The following is a 5,001-nucleotide window of genomic DNA, read 5'->3' as shown; positions in this document are numbered from 1 at the left end:
ATTTGGTTATATACAGGATGAGTCTTAACTTATACTAGAATGAAACGTTATGATCAATAATAAGCAAAAAAATTAAAAACAAGTTAAATAAAACTTTTTTTTAATTTTTTTCGAATATTAATTAATTAAATTGATTCACTTAGCTATTGTTAACACGGTATATCTCGGTAACTAAGAAACTTTAGAATTAAAATGTTTTTATTATTATATAGTTATTATTTGGCAATTGGCATAACCTATCATACCCTAAAATTATGGGTCTCACCCTATAAATGAGAAACACGTACATACTTTCGTCTAAGAATATTTCCAATTTCCAAATGATCAAAAAAACTTTTTAACGAAAATCAGATACACTAATTTTATTTTCTCATCACGTAATACAGTTTAAATGATGTGGAAAATTGTTAATTCATTGGGGAACCCAAACTACATTCAGGAGTATAGGATATTTAGTCCACCTAAATTGCTCGCTTATTTTAATAGTTATTGGTAGAATACGTTTTACCTGTAGCAAATATACCTCCATTCATACTAATTACCAATAACACCAATTATCACATGTTGATGCACTCAATTTGCTAAACTAGTAGGTACCTTGAGTGCCTTTTAGAGCAATAATATCCCAAACATAAATATATCTGAATTATATAATGTGGGGATTATCAAAATGTTCTATTTATTACACGGAAAGAACACAAAATGCCAAGGTATTTAAATGTAGATTTTTAAAAAGGTATTGTAATTATATCATTGAAAATGTTTGCAAATAGATTTATACATATAACTTTACACATTATGTTTAATTAATTACTTGTCGGGAGTTGCTGCTTTAATTACCAATAACAGGTTTTAATAATTTGTGTAACACCTACACAGAGGATAATTTGTATTCTTTTGTAACAAACAATTTAAATTTTACAGGATAATACGAGACTTATTTAACAGGAAAATAAAAATGCTAAAAATTAAACCCTAAGACATAATAGGGTTTTAACATTTTTGAAATAAAATATTTTTATTTCTACAAAATGCGCGAATAAAAATCTGTGCAGTAAAACGTTTTATGATTGCAGTAGAAAAATACCTACATAATATTTACGAAACACAGTACAAACGTACATTTACAAAAAAAAATTAGTGTAGCGTAAAGTCCAATTAAAATGTGACCATTTATCAAGAATAACATTTTTCGAAATTTCTTTTAGTTTTCGGGTTTTAGAAAAAAAAATTTTTTTTAAATGGCAACCCACCATGATAATTTTTTTAATTAAAGATTATTATCTAAAAATGACCTTTAATTAAATAAAATTATTTTTTAGCCAGTACTTTTTTAAATTAATTGTTAAAAGTTGCGTTCCGATTTTCCGAACATAACCGAAGTGGTTGTTTCATGCTTTTCATCATGGGAGAGCGCTGATTTCTATGCAAGTGTTTGGGGTGGTTTCGAATGGACTAAAAATAGAAGAAAATGATTTGTTTTTACATTTATTGATCCATCCGGAACCACCCCAAAGCACCTGCACCAAAAACCGGGCTCTCCAACGWCCAAAGTCATGAAACGACTCCCTCGTTCAAGTTCGGAAAATCTTCGTGATGGGCTCGGAACGCAACTTTAACAATTTATTAAAAAAACGTACTGACTAGAAAACAATTCTGTTTAATTAGAGGTCATTTTTAGATCATAATCTTTAATTAAAAAAATTGCCATAGTGGGTTGCCATTTAAAAAAATTTTTTTTTCCAGAACTCGAAAACTAAAAAAAATTTCAAAAAATGTTATTCTTGATAAATGATCACATTTTAATTGGACTTTACGCTACACTAATTATTTTTTTGTAAAGTGGTTAGTTTACGAGAAAAACACTTCGTTCCATACTTTTTATTCACCTGGTATGTGGGGATGATGAGGATGTTCTTTTCTTTACTCCAAAATTCTTCAAATCCAATATCTAAGTATAATTTAACTATTGCTAACATAAAATATACTCACCGGCATAAAATTCGATCCATACTTTATTTTCTCGAAAACGTTTTCGATTTTCTTTTCTTTTGGTCAGAAAATTTTTAAATAGAAATAGATATATTTCCAACCACTGTTAACAACAACAACAAAAAAATGAGCGCACGATAAAATTTTGATTTTTGTAAACTTTTTTTCCATTCCTCTTTTATTGTGAGTTCTATTTTAATGCCCTTTGTAATTATTCTTGTCATTTTTTGAGAAGCATATAAGTAATTTAGCCTTCTAAAAGTAGATATAATGTTAAATCCAACGGACGCGGCTAGAGCGATTTCTCTAGTTCAAGATGGTAGATATTACGCAGTTCGGGTTCTTGGAGTTTCGAGGTGCAAGGCGCAGAGAGCTGTATGTAGAACAGTTTCGCGAAACTGGGGGCTACACTAGGAGAGTTGGATCAGGAAGAAAGCAATGTACCACAGCTCGATATGATCATTTTCTCATACTGCAAGTATTGATAAATAGGGACACAACAGCTGTTCATGCTTGTAACTCGTTAGAAGAGGTAAGAGGTGTGACAATAAGCGAAAGAACAGTAAGGAGAAGACTCAAGGAAGAAGGATTAGTTGCAAGGCGACTAGCAAATGGCCCCAAATTGACCAGAGAGCATCGAGTCTTGCGACTACGTTTTGCACATGGGTGTTGCTGATTGGAGCCGAGATCTTTTCTCTGATAAGTCGAGGTTTGGTCTTCATTCTCCAGATAGACGACAAAGAGTTTGGCGGCGATCAGGAGAAAGATTTGCACAGTGCAATATTGTCCCAAGGCTGAGTTTTGGAGGAGGCTCTATTATGGTCTGGGGTGGCATTAGTTTGGAAACTCGTACCGAATTAGTCATTGTAGACAGAGGAACAATGACTTCTGATAGGTACATCAAAGATATTCTGAAACCCTATGTTGTGCCTTATGCACCATTTATTGGTAAAAATTTCATTTAAATGCACGGTAATGCACGTGCTCACATTTGACATTAATATTACATTTGACAATAATGCAAAGTAAATAACAATGTAATTCGGATTAGTTCTACATTAATTAACAAATTTATTAGTAAATAAAACAATAAATTAATTATTATGTGAAATGGTGACTTTGGACATCAAAACCATGAATCAGATTAATTTTTAATTTTAAAGAAACGTTTCAAATATTATTTTATTCCTTTCAAAATAAGTCAAATGCGATAAGTGATGATTACTCGTAGTCAAAATTCTTAATAATTTGAGCAAACGATTTATCAATTTTCCTCAACTCTCCATCGACCCATCCCAATGCCGGAAAACCGACAACTGCCGACCATCGGCTCCATCCCATCTGAAACGGTCGAACGTGCCTACTCGAGAGCCGAGTTTTGTGTCATTACTTCTGAAGCAGATTGTACCTAGATGAGGTTGAAATCGAACGTATGAGATGGTCAGCGCCAAGTCCTGACCTAAATCCCATTGAACACATTTGGGACATGGTGGGAAGAAAGGTTCGACGCAGAGTTCCTGCTCCTGTAACTTTGAGAGAGCTAACATCTTATTGAAGAAATGCCAAGAAGTAATTCGTGCAAGGGGAGGCAACACAATATTAAACTTCAGTTTAGGTCTTAACTCTTTGTTAGGTATTAATTCAAGATTTACTGTTTTTGTAAAATTTTGCATTTTTTTATTATTGAAAAAATAAAAAACTGTTATTTAGTTTAAGCTGGTTTTTGTTTATACTTTTTTTAAAAATGTGTACAGTTCCCAAAAAAATACTGACTTGTAGAACAAGAATTAGTTGAGAAAAATTAAATAAAAATAATGGATCGAATTTTGTGCTCGTGAGTGTTGATGCGTTCCAGTTTCAGAAAAATGGATTTCTTCAAAATAAAATCTAAATAAAATAACAATTCAGGAATAATTAACATTTACCTTAACTTTCATTTGATTTTGAATAATCACTTCATGAACTGTAATATTGATCAAACTTTTTAATAATTTTCGTAAACTAATTTTCAAGTTTCTAAACTGAAGAATATGCTGTAAACTTATTAAGCTACAATGACTTAGCTATTTCATCTTTTTTATGATGATTTAGACAATTATTAAATTTGCGGTTTTATGATTCTTGTTAGCTTTTGCGGACAAAGCTTGTTAGAGAGAAACCTGCAAAAAGCTATGATATATGAGGCAAACCAGCCCTGTTTCCAACCTTTCAAAGCTTTCAATTTAATAAGGGCTATCAGACGGTTTCTTGCGAAGCTTTTTCATTAGCACGTTGACTGCATAAGCAAAGAGTCTGCTCGAACATTTCGTATTTATGATTCTCAAGACGTGCATTCATCGTTTTTTAACTTGTGTGTAGCATTACGGCTGACAATCGCTGTTAATAATGAAAAAGCAATTTGCCTGGGATATGTGAGAATTATTGTTGGATCAAGCTGTATGAGGAGGGAGAAAGACAAGACTATGACATAATGCGGTTGGCGAGATGAATCCAGGAATAATTAAACAGCAATTAACTGCATAACCATGTTTGAACACCAATTTCACCACAAATTGATCCATTAAGAATATTAAGATCATAACTTTTCTTAAAGGGAAGAATTGCAGGATTGGACTCTCTGCGCACTATAATCCCAACATGATATAAAACCAACATGGAAAAAAAAAGAAATATTTTATGTTAACATCGTCAATTTAAATTAAATTATACACACAGGGATAGAGTTTTTTAAATTAAACAAAGAAGCAAAGTTTATCTATTGTAACGGTTTTATTTTGTTAATTTTATTTAAAACGTCCTAAATCTAATTACACTATATTTTCGCCGGTCTAGGGGGCGTCAGAGGGCCCTAGAGATGCTTGGGGACTGTAAGATCGTTGATGCAACCTCATCTAGCATTCAACTAAAAAGACCAAAACATAATAAAATACCGTATCGTGTTTACCTTACCTGCTCCCGTCATTTGGGTTTTAGAGTCATTTTCCGTTTTGTTCTTTTCGTACCGTTGGC

At 32.1% G+C, this 5,001-nt stretch overlaps 1 long non-coding RNA gene across 1 annotated transcript; it reads right to left on the bottom strand.

Moving 5' to 3' along the window:
• Positions 1 to 4,753: 4,753 nt before the first annotated feature.
• LOC123011472 lies at positions 4,754 to 4,999 on the bottom strand. The gene is made up of 2 exons (XR_006413146.1): positions 4,942 to 4,999; positions 4,754 to 4,894 (listed from the first exon to the last, which is right to left on the bottom strand). It is a non-coding gene; the product is annotated as an uncharacterized LOC123011472 (long non-coding RNA).
• Between the last annotated feature and the right edge of the window lie 2 nt (positions 5,000 to 5,001).

The sequence above is a fragment of the Tribolium madens genome, unplaced genomic scaffold (assembly GCF_015345945.1).
Source record: "Tribolium madens isolate multiple individuals breed KSU strain unplaced genomic scaffold, Tmad_KSU_1.1 Scaffold_91;HRSCAF=231;Tcas5.2_LG7, whole genome shotgun sequence".
In the NCBI taxonomy this organism is placed as follows: domain Eukaryota; kingdom Metazoa; phylum Arthropoda; class Insecta; order Coleoptera; family Tenebrionidae; genus Tribolium; species Tribolium madens.
The sequence above is the reverse complement of the archived record's forward strand: the minus strand, read 5'-3'. Positions and strand labels throughout refer to the sequence as shown.